The sequence below is a fragment of the Haplochromis burtoni genome, unplaced genomic scaffold (assembly GCF_018398535.1).
Source record: "Haplochromis burtoni strain Fernald_Lab_line unplaced genomic scaffold, NCSU_Asbu1 Contig_3, whole genome shotgun sequence".
NCBI lineage: Eukaryota > Metazoa > Chordata > Actinopteri > Cichliformes > Cichlidae > Haplochromis > Haplochromis burtoni.
In genome coordinates this window covers 1,312,761-1,330,204 of record NW_024582364.1, presented here as the reverse complement: position 1 = coordinate 1,330,204, position 17,444 = coordinate 1,312,761, and the positions used below count along the sequence as shown (strand labels likewise).

General features: G+C 39.6%; 1 non-coding gene across 1 annotated transcript; it reads left to right on the top strand.

Moving 5' to 3' along the window:
• The first annotated feature begins 13,712 nt into the window (after window positions 1-13,712).
• trnal-uaa lies at window positions 13,713-13,795 on the top strand. Its single transcript has one exon. It is a non-coding gene; the product is annotated as a tRNA-Leu (tRNA).
• The last annotated feature ends 3,649 nt before the right edge of the window (window positions 13,796-17,444 follow it).

The following is a 17,444-nucleotide window of genomic DNA, read 5'->3' as shown; positions in this document are numbered from 1 at the left end:
ACAAGAAGAAAGTGTGTTATAGTAAATTAATACCCACATGCACACATGCACAGTGGTGAAACACAAAGAAAAACAGACAATGTAAATGTCTGCATGTGCCCAAAGTCATTTTCTCTCACTGCTTTGGATCTGCAGTTGAATTTACATTCACACGTTACGCCACATGGTTTCAATACAATGAGGTATGCACGCCGAGAAATGCCTCGATTTAACAGGAATTCCTTCAGGACTATATCACTTCAGTGAGGAATGTTGTTTTTGTCATGCTATTCATGAGTTTTAGCATGACTGCCAGAAGGATGGAGCTCAGCCAGGCAAATTTTTCTCCCCTCGGTATTCGGTTGCCATGGCTCAGAGCTCCTACAGACCCAAAACAGAGGATGAGAAACATGTTCTTTTCAGTGTGTGTGTGTGTGTGTGTGTGTGTGTGGTTGGATCTGTGAATGTACAGCTCTGTTTATTTATCAGCCTGCTTTCCAAATAGTTCATGAAACATCTTGCATACTTGAGGCCTCTGTGCCTTTGTAGGCAAGTAAATATCTGACACGGAGAAGAGAAAAAGTTTGCGAGAAACATTTTATGCCTGAGAATGTCAAATTCTGGCACTGCTGCAGGTTTTCCATCTTAATTTTTACAGTGTAAGTAATGTTTTTACTTGAGGTTTACTAACACACCATCCTCCTGGGGGTGGGTGCAAGCCACATAAAAGACCACATGGAAGAAACTGATGAAACATTCAAAGAGCTTTTCAGTCCAGGGGGGGGAAAAAAACACCTTTTCGCCACTAGGTGGATCCCACCTGTTTTTGAGGCTTTGTACGGGAACATAATTCTCACCTCAGCATGATAGCAGGAAGTAGGCTATTTTCTCCCACAAAACAATGTTTGAGCTTGTAGCGAAGTGGGGACTGCCGAGATTTGATCTTAGGCTAAGGCACCATTTCCCCATACAAGTGATAACATTACAGCAAAAATAGATTTCAGATGGAGATACTCTATTGTTGATTCTATTTATGTCACAGCTGTAACTGTTGGTGACTTGTAAAATCAGCATTACGAAAGGTGCATGGTGAGTTTGTGAAACATTTTCTGCTGTTTCAGACACTGAAAATACCTCAGGCCACCGAACTCAAGAAATATTCATGCCCAAAATTTAAATAACAGGATTACATGTAAATTTTCCATGTAATTTAAGAAATCTGCTAAGAAGTCATATTTTTGTGTAAAATCACACAGATGTTTGGTGTGTCTGTTATCTACTGAGTAGTGTTGTGTTATAATGGTCTGATTGTGTCTCATCTCCTGTGCTGCATCATATCTCTTCTCAAGTTTTACATACCGTTTTTCTTGCTTCACGGCATTCCTATATGACGTCTAATGAGGAGGAGAGGTCACAGACGTTATCTGGAGTATTAGTAATGTGTTGTTTAAGGCTTAGGTCATGGCCTTATTATGTCTGCTTCTCAAAAACCTCAAACACTGGACCATTGTTTCGCTATTGGTACCAAGCTAAACAAATATTAAAGATGTTTCTTTATTCTAAGCCGCTGTAATTGTGTCACTGTTTCATCACACTTGTATGGGAATGTTTTAGCGTTTATTTGGCAAGACTGGATGTTTCTCAGATGAGAGTTTTACGTTTTTGAAAGTGGTTGAGCAATGATTACAAAAACAAATAGGCGCAAGAATCGTGTCTACACCCACTTTTCTGTGTCAGTCAGTGTGAAGTCAAAAGGTTAAATTGTCTAAACACACGCATCCTGTTACAACTACGTTCATCACAGGCCAGGAATTCTTTGAAAAAATATGATAAGTGAAATTCCCACGCTTTGGGCATCCTCTCTCTTTGGACAAGTTAAAGTTGTGGGCAGCTTTCCAGCGTGTGTCCCTGCTGGGCCAAGGCAGTCCAGGTCTAAAGAGCTGAAGCCTCTGCGACTTCCAGTCATGACCCTTCGCTCTTTGTTCGCACTATTGTTATGGGCAGGAAATTGCAAGGGGCCCTGCTCAGGTTTGGCATGAAACTTCGGAGCAGAATGTGCTACTTCTTTAAAACCCTGAGTAACAGCAGCACCACTGCGAATAAAAGAAACCATTTTAACACACTGAGTAATGAGCAATCTTTTAAATGACTAAACTAAAATTGTATAACTATGACCCACGTGAATGTGGGTCATAGTTGTTTATATAGACCTAAACACCCATAGTTTATCTTCTGATAGGTGTTAACTTCCCCACAGGCATTTTTATTTACAATCTCAAACGCTCATTGTCTTTCATTTGTATGGACTGCTAGGACTGTAAGCTCTGCCCTCTGATTACTGATTTTCTGCCTCACTGACCACTTCATTAGGTAAAACTTGCTAGTACCAAGTTGAGCCCCCTGTCTCTTTCAGAACTGTCTTAAGTCTACATGCACAGATTCAACAAAGAAACATTCCTCAGAGATTTTGGTCCATATTTACATTATAACATCACACAGTTTTTCCAGCTGCACATCAATGATAAGAATCTCCTGTTACACCACATCCCAAAGGTGCTGTATTGGACTGAGATCTGGTGACTGTGGAGGCCATTTGAGTACAATGAAATCATTGTCATGTTCAAGAAACCAGTTTGAGCCTTGAGACATGGTGAACTTTCCTGCTGGAAGCAGCTGTCAGAAGGTAGCCACACTGTGGTCATAAAGGGAGGAGAACAATACTCAGGTAGGCTGTGACAATTTAAACAATGCTCATTTGGTGTAATGGGGCACAATATGTGTGCCACACATTACCCCACCAGCAGGCTAAATTGTTGATGCAAAGCAGGACGTATTCAAGCTTAGGCCAAAACCCTACCACCTGAATTTGAATGTAAGAACAAAAGTTTTAACACTCATCATATCAGGCAATGTTTTTTGATCTTTCATTGTCCGTTTTAAGAACATAAACTGTTGCCTCAAACTCTTATTTTTTAGCCATTCTGTACTTAAGTAAGAGTAAAGATACTAGTGTTGAAAAGTACTCAAGTAAAAGTGAAAAAGTACAGTCTCTGAAATGTACCCAAAGAAAGTTAAAAGCAGCTTTTTGGAGGACATGTCTACTAGCTATTGTTGTGCAAAGCTAACTGAGCCTTGTGATATATTAATGTATTAATGTAATAATAAAATAGTATCAGTAGATGGGAATAATAAAAAAAATTACTCAGGTTGAATCATTCTACTAAATGATTCAACCTGAGTAAGCAGAGAAAAAGTAGGACAATTTAAAAAAAACGAAGCTCTATTTTCTTTGCCACTAAACAGGAAAATGTGTACAGTCAGGGGTTACAGTGGGATTCGGTGGGTGGGGGAACTCTAAAACCAGTTTTAATGGCTCAGCCTGAGGAAAAGAACTAACAATGATTTCTATTGAGAGCTCTTAATGTATCAGTTGTGTATCAGCTGCTCTTCTTTACAGATTTATACATCTGAATTTAACAAGGTGTAAGCAGATGTTTCATGAGTTCACCTGTTTATGCTGTCTTATACTAGACAGCCATTGCGTAACAGTCACACACACTGATGTTTACTTTAAATCCATTACAACACAGCAAAGTATGTGAGTATTTTTCATGCAACCTTTAAATAAAACAGTTAATCTACCTCAGTTTGCCAAAATGTCACATAAACCGACCTAATATTTGATTTAAAAGCATGAGAACTTCCATTTCCAGTGTATCAGACACCACTGAGTAGTCCTTACCTTTAAATCTAACCTCATTTCCTCCTGTCCTGTCTTTCTTATCTTTCTCCATCTCTGAGTGAAGTTAGCGTCTTTCTTTTCTCTCCCTCTCCCTCCCTTCTCTCTTCTCTTCAGCGAGATGCTGAAGTAAAATAAGAAAAAGAAAAAAGACAACACGAACCACTTTAACCCCTGACTTTAGCAAAGGCTTGTGCCTCATTGATCTCTTTTTTTTAAATATGACATCCTCTGGTGATTAAAACACGAACAGGACTGCCTTTCATGTGTTACTGTTCAGACTTAAATCGGTTTAATGTTTGAAGGCCTGTGGGTTAAACCAAAAGTAACAAGCCTGTTTTGAAAATGTAGAAAGTACAGATATTTGTTTAGAGAGTAAAAGTAAAAAATAGTCAGGAAAACAATATTCAAGTAAATTACAGTACAATATTCTACTTAAGTGCCACAACAAAGTATTTGTACTTCTTTACTTCCCACCTCTGGCTTTCAGAGAGCCTCTTCTGCATACCTTGACTGTAAAAAGTGGTTGTTTGAGTTACGGTTGCCTTCCAATTAGCTCAAAACAGTTTGGCTATTGTCTCCTTATCTCTGGCATCAACGAGGTATTTTTACTCAGGGAACTGCTGCTCACTGGATATTTTCTACTTTTCAGATATTGTTTTGAACCGCCGAGATGAATGTGTGGGAAAATCCCAGTAGATCAGCAGTTTGTCAAATACTCAAATCTGGCACCAATAGCCATGCCACATTCAGTATCACTCAAACCACCTTTCTTCCTCATACTCATTCTCAGTTTAAACTTCAGCAGGTTGTTGTAACGATGTCTACATGCCTAAATGCATTGAGGTTCTTCCATGTGAATGATTGATTACATATCTGCACTAACAATCTGTTGAACAGGTGTACCTAATAAAGTGGCCAGTGATCGCAGTGTTCACACATATATTAAACAAGTTAAATATTGTCCTTTCTTTGGTTAAATCTAAAGCCGAGGGTCTACTTTTCACCACATATGAGCTAGTTAAAGAGAGAAAAGACTTCCCTTTTCTTCACTGAAATGTAATCCTTCACTCTCTACTGTGTTTTGCACACAGGGAAAAACGTCTGATTTATGAGTGCATAAAGCAGAAGGTTCTAATAAAAAGTTATACATGTATTTAAATGCACAACAGCTGGGTAGCTATAAGACTAGCACTCAAGAGATATGACAGTAATGGAGGGAGAAGTCAATTACATTTGCAACTGTGGTTGAGTTTTTCTCTTCATGATTTTGATCCTGTAAGCGGTAAAGCTGTTATGTGGAGCTTGTTTGTGGACTACATGGGCTTTTGTAAGTGTGGATAATCATTTTTAGATGGCTGACCTTTTTTTTAAAAGTGGTGCTGCACTTCATTCCCACAGGCGAATCAGATCGATAACAGAGTAACAGAAATGATATTTTTCTGTTATAGAAACTCTTCTTTCAAAATGCGGCTCTTACATTAACCACAACGAAACCAATGACTGTTCGTTGGTGGCTTCAGGGGCTTTGTGTTCATTTAAAACTTGTTCTTCCTCTACTCCACACTGGTTTTGCAGGAAGTTCTTTTTTCCCACAATTTCCAAGTGCTTGTTCATAGGGAACTGTTAATGACAATCTGTCCAGCATGTACTCCACCTGTCACAGGCCCCCTGGGACCCTGAATTGGATGAGCGATGGATGAATGGATGGATTAAAAAATGTCTGCATGAACCAGCTAAAACACTAAATTGCAATTTACATGTTTCATTACCAATAATAACCCAATAATATTATTTAAGTATTAATAATACTCACACTAAATCAATACTTAATCAACTCTAACACTGTGGATCTACAAAATAACACGACTGTCTAAATTCATTTAAGATACCAGTGGCACAACTTGCAACCTGACAGGTTTCAGTCCTCTGTGTGATATCATAAGTAGTTTATTATGTGAAAAACTTCACGAGTACTTACTATACATCTGTTTGATTAGAGTAAATATAAATGTTTTCTGTTACTTCAACTTCTCTGATCTTGGTCTCAGTCCAACATTCCCATGTTGCATAAGAGCAGTCTAAAGTCAAAAAGTCTTATTTGTTTTCTGATATTCTCTGAGGTAAATCACAACACTATATTTCACACACACGCATGCACGCATGCACACACACACACACACACACACACACACACACACACACACACACACACACACACACACACACACACACACACAAGCAGCTGTATCACATGCCTCTCCAATTTTGCCAAAATAAATTTGCCTCTTTCTCCCTCCTGACATGAAGTTTCCACTCTTAGTTAAATGTCACGGCCACTTTTCCTTCCTGCTTTGAGTGATGCTCAAGCTGTAACCTAATAGTGGTTTTAAGTCAGAAACAATGATTTCTTTGCCCTTTTTTCTTCACTGAAACAATGCCATTTCTTTTTTCCTGTGCACAAAGCAGATAACATGCTGAGCAACCACGACACACAAGAATTAAAACTGACATGCTTCTGGGCGTCCAGCTATTTTTACTTATTGTCTCACTAATTTGAAGCGGTTTGCAGCAATTTATTAAAATTCATGAAGTCAGTATGTGTGGTTGAATCTCATCTCTGTCTCGCTTGTTCTGTTTAGAGTAGTATGGTCAGCTCTGAAAACATCTGAACCCTTGGTTAGGATGAAGAAAACTTCTCAAACTGTTGCTTTTCCTCTGCGTGTCCCCTGAGGAGGCCAGATAATGATATGCTGGTGGGGCAGATTGCAGGGTTTCCATCGGTCTGGAACTGTAAACACAGCGGAGAAGGCTCGTTAGGACATTCCAGAAATGTCCTCAACTGGGGATTCTTGGAAGAGCGCTTCGGCTGTTTGCATTCTTGCTTTGGGACAGCAGTGCTAACAGAGTCTCCTGTGATCACTAACTCCTCCTGAGTGAGAATTATATGGGGGAGAAAGAAGGGGAACAGATGCTGGGCATTCCTCTGCACACTGTGAGCTGGCCATTGGTGACACGTGCTGCACCCAGTGAAAAATGTTTGCTGTTAATGTTTGCTCTTATCTTTTTGCTCGTGTGAGTGTTGTGGATGAAAATAATATCTATTGAACTTGTTTAAAAATACTCATGGCCTGACTTCTTTTAATTAAAAGCACTGATGACATGAGCACTCACTTTGGGTGAAAAGGGGGTGATGTTTTGTCTCATTTATACTAAAAGATGTCCCTCAGCTCCTCCAGCTAGTGCAACTTGCTAATAAGCTGATCCTTTTACCTATACACAACAAGAATTGAGTCACCTGTTGCTTAGTAAGATACCACTGGGAAGTCTCAAGCTGAGCATTTTTGCCATCCCATGGGTTTCAATCTGGGTACTACAAGCGAGGAGGCCATTGTAATAGCTGGGTCTAGAACAGGGGTCTCCAACTCCAGGCCTCGAGGGCCGGTGTCCTGCAGGTTTTAGATCTCACCCTGGGTCTACACAACTGAATCAAATGATTAGTTCATTACCAGGCTTCTGGAGAACTGCAAGATACGTTGAGGAGGTAATTTAGCCATTTGAATCAGCTGTGTTGGATCAAGGACACATCTAAAAACTGCAGGACACCAGCCCTCGAGGCCTGGAGTTGGAGACCCCTGGTCTAGAAGTACACTAGTGTCTGATTGGGTCTAAGTGTTGTACATTTCACAATCACTGGACCAGTCCATGGATACACAACATTACTTTTCACTAACTACACATTGGACCTACCTTCAGCAGAAAGTTTAACAGGAGTGATTATTTATGTGTTTAGTGCACAGAGACACCTTTGTCCCTGCTTAAGAAACTGAGGGCGATCTACCAATCAGAAGGATGGTTGTTCAATCCCTAACTCCTCCAGTTTGCATGTTGCTGTACCTTTGAGCAAGATACCGATCCCTGAAGTGCCCCCAGAGTGTTCGTCTGAGTATATGAATGTTAGTTTAGATGCTTAAGCACAGAATAAAAACACTCAACTTGTCAATCACAAGGCAAGCCAGTGATAAAGCATGCACAGTTTATCATCCATTCTGAGTAGTGGCAGGCATATCTTCTTCTTTAGGGGTCGCCACAGCAGATCATCTATCTCCATCTTACCGTATCCATGGCATCTTCCTGCATGCCCTGATTCACTACATAGTCAACATCTTTCATCTATCAACTATCCCCCCTCTGTACATTCACCTTGGCTCTCTAAGTTTGTTTCCTTTACCAGTCATGAGCCCTACATTCACATAGTCACCACACTCACCTCCACAGTCCTGCCTTTCCTTCTCTCTCTCTTCTTCCTTTGTCCTACACCAGCAGAAGGAGTTTTCATTAGCACCCTGTTAACCAACAGCACCACAGCTGGTCATTGTTAACCTGACCTCCAGCAGATTCAGTATGAAATCTCATTCTTGATGATCAGCTTGTTTGATTTGGCAAAGATTTTATGCTGGATCCCCTTCCTGATGCAGTCTTCCCCATTTATCTGTCCCGCTTGGGAACTGCAAGTACACCGGAGTACACCGGCTTATCAGCCCCCCTGGCTGGATTAGTGGCTGCACACTGTAATTACAAAATATCTTTGGTTACTATATCCATAATCTGACATAATCATTTATGTCATTCTCATCATTAATTTGAATAGATGCTTCAAAACAGCTGCCTGGACGTGTTACTGAGCTCTTGGTGAGACCTGCCAATAGAAGGGCTATCAGGAGATTAGAGAGCAGCGCTGCAGGATTTACCAATGCCACAAAGGACTAGAGATGTAATCTAAATCGCTACATGAGAAATTGAGAGAAAGCCACAGTTCCTTTGTTTTGTTTATGGTTCACAACTTTACATTTTTGGTTCAGCACACTGAAAAACTCCATTATAAAGCATGAGTCAAGCGTAAGTGAGTAAAATACACATAGTCTGCTGCAAACTTGTAAACACAGCAGAACATTTCGGAGTTAAAAAGCGAGTGAATATTGATCCTAAACTCGCAGTGCTGTGAGAAAATCACGTTATGTTTACAGTTCACTCTGCTGCCTTCACGTTTAGAAAATATAAATTCCCGTAAAACCTCTGGGATAAAAAGGCTTATCTAAAGAATTTCAAAGTTAGATTTACGTGATTTTCCCCAAACTTGAACAAACTATAATTACAGACACCAGTTCTTAAATGTCTGCAACAGGGAGAGCTCCCAGGCCTCCAAAAAAGCCCTTTAGGAGTTGAAACAAGGTCATCACAACACAAACATAATCTCAGTGTCATATGGCACATTTGGAGAAAATGGCATTATAAGTTAAAGGTCTTGTTCCAAGTAAATTCAAGCGAGCGCAGCTGGTTGGAGGTTTAAAGAAGCAGACATATTTGAGACTCATTCTAAAGGATCATTCACAATTAGGTGTTATATAGTAAATGTTAGTGATTCTTACAGCTAAGTAATCACCTGGTTCGGTCTTATAAACTGAAACACGGAGGAATGACGTTTTCTCCAAAGTAAAGCAACGTGAATGTAAGCTAGGATTAGATTAAAAAGTCTGTTTTTGTTCAAATGATTAAGCCCACATCGCTGAAAGACTTGGTAAATATGTACATAATGGAGACAGACGTAATAACGTTCAATCAGCCTGACAAACATGTTACAGATTGTACCTTCTTTTTTTTTTTGAGAGAGAGAGAGTATAAACTACACAGTGCAAGCACAGCTGATGCTCACAGCTTTGTCTATCTGGGTCAATGCACAGTATGACAAGTTTAAATAGAGTCAAAAATTTTCCATTGCATATTTCTGACCAGTTAAATTCATCACAGGAGGAGATATTTTCCCCCCTTCGCTTCTCCATTCAGCCTTAAAAATAGACTTTCTGTGCAAAATAAGACAATGGTCTTCTTTTTGTCAACACAATACAGCCTCTGTGTGTCAGCAGACACGTCCAGGCCTGGAGTTGCTACCATTAACATATCTGACAGCTGAATCATCGTCACTTACTGGTAGTAATGCCAAAGCTGAAAGTCATCACGTAGATAATGGATGATACTGTTAGAAATTCTTTGATTTGCAAACAAGCTGCCACAGAGGGAGTTAACTCCTTGAAAAAATCTTTATGATATGTGTTAACAGTGAAGGCGTGATAACTGTTTCCTTATCTCTTTAATGGAAGTTGTAATAACACAACATTCCTATCAGTTCCTAAAATCATGAAGTACCATCCAAAACAACTTCAGATAGATTATCTTTTACTCCCCATCCAATTTTGGTTTTATGTGTTTATTTTTATAAACCAAATTAGGTCTTATTTCCCTTCTGACACGCGTTTAAACATTAAACCTCTAAAAGAAAATATTTCTCATTTTGTGGAATAAATGCTAAAATATGGATAAGACATATATTATGCTAAGGTTTATTCTAGCACTTAACAAATAGATGTAAAAAAAACCACAAGTTAAAACTATAAGAAAACAACAACAACAACAATAATAATAAGTATAATTATCATGTAATACTCTGAAAAATACTCTGAAACTACTAAATCGTGTTTTTAAACCACAAACTAATAAAGTATGCCAAAGGTATTCAGTGAGAGACAAAGTTGGTAGCGTAATGTCTAATATTACCCAATATGCAGTGAAGTGTTGCACAATACTGAATAAACTCCACATTTATTGCACAATTCGTTTGTGCCAGTTGTAAGAATATGAAGAGCAAGTAAACGGACATGATATATCTGCACTGAGAAGAAAAGCATTAAGCCTCAGACACCTGCCGTGTCAATTTATACCACGTTTTATGCTGGGAAACCATACTCCATAAATACCTCCATTTTCTGTCTATTAACCAAATGACTTTTCCAATTCAGGGTCGTGCAGGGGAGGAGCCTATCCCAGCTGTCATGAGGTTAGAGGTGGTGTACACCCTGGTGGTCTGTTGAGCACAGGGCTGAAAGACTGTCAAGCACTGATGATCACATTTCCATCTAGGACCAATTTTGAATTCTTAGTAAACCTAATGTGAACGTCTTTGGACTGTGAGAAGAAGCACAGGTCCACACAAAAGGCCGGGCTTGTTCTTTCTGTGGAGCTGCAGCAATAATCACTTCACCACAGTGCCGCCACCTATAAATACCTGCTCTGCTTAACTTAGAGCTAAGGGCTCAAATAAAGCTTCCTATCACTCCATCACACCCAATGCTTTTCACACTGCTAAGCCAGTCCATCATCTACCTGCTCATCCTCTCTTTTCACCCCTTACTGAACCCTCGCACACACACACCCCCTCTCAGCATCCCCAGCCTGCATTCCCCTCATTGCTTCTCGACCATGGAAAGCCCCTGGTACATTTTCAGAGCTGCTGAGCTTGTACACAGACACAGAGCCCTCTCTCTCTCTTTCCACGGTGCTGCTGGCCAAAGCCAGCCATCAGATCACATGCTATCTGCAGCCTCAGCAACAGAGGAACGCAGCTATTTGCTGGGGGCACACATGCTGAGGCTCGAAATGAATGACTGGCATTCTGGTGACCTCCCAGGATGGCAGTGGCCTGGTGGGGTGGAAGACTGTTTTAGGATGGGATGTCATGGCTTGTTGCAGCGTCATTCGTCTGTGGCAGGCGTGCTGTCTCCGGGGCAGAAGGCTGCAAAATATTTTCACATCTTAAAAGGGCATCTTGGGCTCAAAGCGTAACAATGATCAGTTTGATTCACTTTCACCCTGAAGATGGTGATGACTGGACCTAAATGGATCTATTTTGTGGCTTTTTTTAGTTTGAGGCTGAACCCTGTAATAAAACTCAAACATCAGTCACTAAACAAAATGATCTATGGCAGGCTCCCTTTGTTGTAAAACTTCATGACCAGATTTAAACACTTGACTTATCAGGATTTAGTCAAGTACCAGAAAATACAGTTAACTTATGAGAAGCTTATATCCTTCAGTGCCTCAAAGATAAGTGAAAAATAAGGGGATGGGAAACATTACAGCAAGCCTGTTCTTTGTTTCGGATCAAAATATCACAATAGTTTCATTTTGCCTTTAGGACGTAGAAAGCAAAACAGAAGGCTGTATGTGGTATCCATGCATTCTGCAGTATCTGACACCTTTGGCTGGTATTACTGATAAGCCTTCTTGCACCTGTGACTGCAAATTTCTGTGCAGACCACAACACACTGTCCTGCTTCTTGCTGTTCATGGAATTATTTGGACCTGCAGTTCCTCTTCTCATAATACATCTCTTTTCATTTTTGAATTCTAGCATAGACAGTCACAGAGCAAAGTACAATTCACAAGAAGACCTCTCAGATATCAGCAGAAAAATGTGGATTTTCCAGTTTTGCAGACAGAACTCGGAGAGTTGGGTGCCTGTGCTCTCTTTGAGAAGTCACTCGAACATGGATGGCAGTTGGAGGCAGTTATAGCATTTATAGCAAGCTTAAAATGCTAAAATAAATAAACAGATTTCCATTCAAAATACATAAATAAATGGAATAGATGTGAGCACAACTTGCTATAAATTATTCAGATGAACAATAGCAGCTGGGACTAAGTTGTGTTTTTGTAACACTGCAAACCTCTGTGCAGAGGGAAGGGAAACTTAAATTCCCCAAACAAGGGGTGTGAGCTAGGGCTGGGCTATATCATACCGTTCACGGTAATACCGGTGTAATGTCGGGCAACGATAGGAAAATGAAATATGGCGATAGAATGTGGGTAAAACGCGCACGCACAGTGCCTTTGTTAACATACGTACATGGCGGCGACGCAGAACGAGAAGAGCGAAAGCGGATCGTTGAATGAAACGGATGAACCAGAGTTGGTTTGTAAAAATGCTGCAACTTCAGTGGTGGAACTGGTTCAGCTTTCCCCCGTCAGATACACAACAAAGCGCTATTTTTGGTAGAGCATGCTAGCGGGCCGTCGTTATTACCGTGTTGTTTGGAAAATACAGCACACTTAAAATCAATCCTTTGAGTTTTCTGAAAATCGACAGAGCCCCTTATAACCCCGTGTGCCTTATGTATGAACTCTGGTTGTGTTTACTGACCTCGAAACGATTTCATGTACACGGCGCTCGAAAATCTGTCAAATGTTTGCTAAGCTACGAAGCCGCACCGCTTGATGGATTGTGGGAGCATTACGGCTATCGTAGGCGGAGCCTCGCGGAGTGATACGTACTGTGCTTCAACATAATATTACCGTATTGTGTGTGTATAAGCTCTTTTTAAGTTTTGTGGATATTTTACATGGTTATGCTGAGGATATGTCGGCCAGTTTCCACTGGAAACGCCTTTTGGTTAAACTGTCAGACAGGAATTTGCACTGTTACATGTTTATATAACTTTAATGCAGATAAAAAACAGCTGCTTGTTTAAGTGAAAATACATTGATGGGTTTTTTGCACTAACAAAGTTGTGGAGTTGTAAAGTATTTTGTCTAGTGTCAATTATATCGTCAGTTATATCGTTATCACAAATTTTCAAATGTATATCGTGATAAATATTTTTGGTCATATCGCCCTGCTCTAGTGTGAGCCATTGTTTAAGATGAAGTTGGCCATCTACTTCAAGAATCTGATATACAGAGATTCTAGGTTAAGCTGCGATTTACTAATCAGCTTCCCTGACCAGGTCGCAGTTTACATCAGTTTGTTCCTGTCCTTTTAAGATAGACTGCTGCACCATGACACCAAAGAAAAAGATAAAACTGATTCAATACAACATCTATAAAACAGTGTCATAATTACCTTTTTAATGTAAAAGGAGGGCAGTTTCTGCAAGCACAACAAACACTGATAACCCTCTCTGCATACTGCATACTGAATACTGCATACTGAATTTTGACACAGTTTGAGTCAAAATTCAATCTTGAATCAATAATAGTCCCAAGATACGTAAAGTGTAAGATCGTACACGTTCCACAGTTTGAGCCTTGACGTTTGTAGCGTCGGGTGTGCCGGTATTGCAGGCCGTGTATATAATAATTGTACATGAGCAGCAAGCTATCCATCAGGATGGCCGAGTGGTTAAGGCGTTGGACTTAAGATCCAATGGACAACAGTCCTCGTGGGTTCAAACCCCACTCCTGGTAGAATGTAACCAATCTTTGAATGAGTTTCATCTGTGTAAGGGTGCTTTCGCTCCATTATCACCTCTTACTTCGGTGCTGCTTTTCTGCATTTAATTCAGAACCACAGTGTTGCGGTGGTGTTTCCTCACAGAAAGAAAGTCCAAAGTTCAAATTCACCACCAGACCGAGGACTTCCTGTGGGCAGTTTGAATGTTCTCACTGTGTAATCTGGCTTCCTCCCACACTCCAAAAATATGCAGTTAGTGGGGTTAGGTTAATTGGTGACTCTAGATTGGCTATAGGTGTGAATGTGAGTGCAAACGGTCGTCTGTCTCTCTGTGTTAGCTTGTCTGACAGCAATTTAACTGTTTATTAGCCTTTTGTAATTTCACTGAAATTAAATGATGAACGATGGCGTACAAAAAGTCTTGACCCAGATATCTGCTCGATACACTGGAAGCATCAAAATACAGGCCATTTCTCCGGAGACTAAATCAGGATACCAGTAAATGGGTTAGATGCATATCAGAGTGTTATCTATCTTCTTCCTGAATTTTTCCTAAATTTGGAACTATTTATTTATGATTTTGGACCATCTACCTGATTTATTTTAGCAAGCACTGTGCCAGATATGGCTGCACTACACATCTGTTTTGACATCTCTTCATACTGTATCCCCAGTGATTCATATATGTAGTCTGTTTGCTATAAATGCCTGGAAATTCCCTTCAGTGCCATCCAACTTGCAGCAACATGCTGAGCTTCTTCCCTTTAAACAGATAGGCAACCAGTTTTTATTATCTCTACTATCAATCTAAACAGGTGTCAAACAGGAATGATGTTATATGTTGGTTGCCTGTTTACTTTGACATAATTTCATCAGTAAACTAAACTCCTAACATTGGAATTTGAGGTGTTGCGACATACAAAAACTGGGAAACTTATCATCAGCACTTTCCTGAGAACAGGATGCTACTTGAATGCAGCACACCTTCTTTTTGTCTCTTGTGTAATGTGTGAATCAGGAAGCCATGCCACTCCAACACTATCGCTTACATTCCCCACCAATCCTGACATATCAGGTGACCTTGTCAGCTATTCCGTCTTATTCTTTCCCACGAATCTAACAGTGCAACATGCATCCTGTCTTATCCAGTCCTTTAAACTCTCTGTCTGCCTGATACAGCCATCAAAGACTTATATGATCTGAGTCCAAAGATATGAATATGCTTGAGGGAACAAAAAGAAAGTGATAATGATGCAGAGATAGACATAGAGTCAAGCATCTTGTTGCACAGGCTTCAGATAAACTACAACACTAATCTCTCTGTCTGTGTTGATATGGCCTCTTTTTAAAACTGACAACTTCATTCGATAAAATGACTTTTAAAATGACCTCCAACTGCAGTTTAGAATAAAGCAGATAAAAAAGTCTTTAAATATAATGTGATAAAGACCATTTCATGCCTGTTAGCTATAGCTTTTTGCAGGATTAATTTGTCTACTTAGGTTCTTGATGTGCTTAAAGAGCCATAGGACCATCACCAATGGTGATTTCCATTTTCAGTTAATCAAGTGATTATATCTAGATTAAAAGATTACCTCAGTATAAGATTAGTTAAAGAAAATAATCCCACTGCGGTCTGCTGTTGCTCAGACATTGGAGAAAGTGGTTTTCATTTGGAGGTGAGAACTGGGATGAGTCACAACAAATGAGAAGGTTTAATCCCACCTCTTATCACACAAACTGTTGACAAGGTGGATTTTTTTCTTCCTGACAGTCTGAACCATTTGGTGCATCTCAAATTACAAACTTCCATATTTACACTTTCTATTTTGAGTGCGTACTGTAACTGTGTTCAGACTGACAAGTGCAGCTACATGCCGTGTACTACAAGTATCTCTGTGGGGTAGTCATAACATGCAAGCAGTAACACTGTACACTTATCACCCTTATCTTGAGCTAGCAACAAGCTAGCACAAGGTGTTATGCTGCCATTAGCAATGCTAGCTGGCAAATAGTAACAGATTTTAGGAGTCAATATCACTTGTATTGTGTTTTTGTTTAGTTTTTATGCACATTAAACTGTTTTCAATGTATAAAACATTAATGTGAGTGGTCACAGACTCTTACAATCCATAAGTGTTTGGAAATATCATGGTAGCTAGAGCAACAATGGTCAAATATTGTGACTGCTGCTTGTGGCATGTGCTCAGTTTCACTTGGGACAGCACTATTCTGTCCAGTTACTACTCAATGACAGTGTTCAGAGTGTACCACGTTGAAGTGTTTTAGCATAACTATCTAAATAAAACGGGATTTCTAACCCTTCCTGATATTTAACCTGTGCACACAGCTCAATAAAGTATGAGAAACATCAGCTCTGACTTTTTTTTGTCTGTTTTATTTCACAATGTTTTATAGAGGTCTGAAGTCAGTTATTAGGATGGTTGAAAAGTTCAAGTCAGTGTGGTATCCACCGCATTTATCTCAACATATAACCCATCATCTTTAATGGCATACTAATACCAGAATTTCTTGGGTTTATAGCCATCAAGTTAGGTAAATTAACAGTACTTTGAACAAAGTTTTATAGTGTTACAGTGCAAGCAGGCTGGGACGTTGCAGACCACTGAATCCTGCACACAAACAAAAAAAGCCACATGATCCTTGGGGTTCTTGTAAAAAGAAAAGTACCATAATGTTGTTCCACCATGCAATACCACCTGGAAAGCATCTGATCGGTATCTTAATTTTTCATCATGACAATGATCCCAAACATGTTGCTAATGAAGTAAATGCATAATTGGATTTTTTTTTTTTTTTTTTAAAAAGCAAACAAACAAATAAAAACACACAACAGAACACTATCACATGGGGATTGGCTTCCCCAGAGCCTGGAGCGTAGCTATTTTGAACCTCAACATTAGCTTTGAATATCCTTCAAGAAACCTGGAGAACTATTCCTGAAGAATACTTACAGAAATTAAAGAAAGTTTGGCTAAGAGAGTTCAGGCTCCAGTGAAGAATAAAGGTGGCCTTAACAAGTAGCTGTTAAGCTTGTGAGAATTGGCATTTTTGCCTTTTGTATGTTTTAAGCTCTCTTAGACAAATTCTGTTACCATGTATTAATGGAAAAGCATACAAAAGATACAAAATTATGTAATTAACAACCTGATTCATTATTTTCTGCTGCATCTAGTTTCCATTTTCCTAGCAGAAAGTAGAAAATGATCTGTGGCTCAAGATTTTTGCACAGCAGTCTTTCTAAAACACAAACACATGTTAATTAAGTCTTTTTAAAATGAGTTTCTGGGTCATACATCAGAGCAGGATGTGCTTACTGCTGTTTAGGAAGTTTGGACATGCTTGATAAAAAACAGGAAACAGAAAATCCAAGCTATGCAAGTTTACATGAGTGGCAAACTCATTGTATCCATGACAATTTCAAAACTGACAGTGTTTTGAGAAGCAAACTGAACTTTCAAACAGGAACAAGCCCAGAGTTATTTTCAGCACTGTAGCCAGGCTGACAAACAGTCAGAGCTTCTTTGACCTTAACTAGCTATGAACTTGTGAAATTCTTTACAAATAACATTTTAACCTGTCTTTGTCTCCTCACCCACATTTTAAGTGTTTCCCACAGCAATTTTAACCACTATACCTATT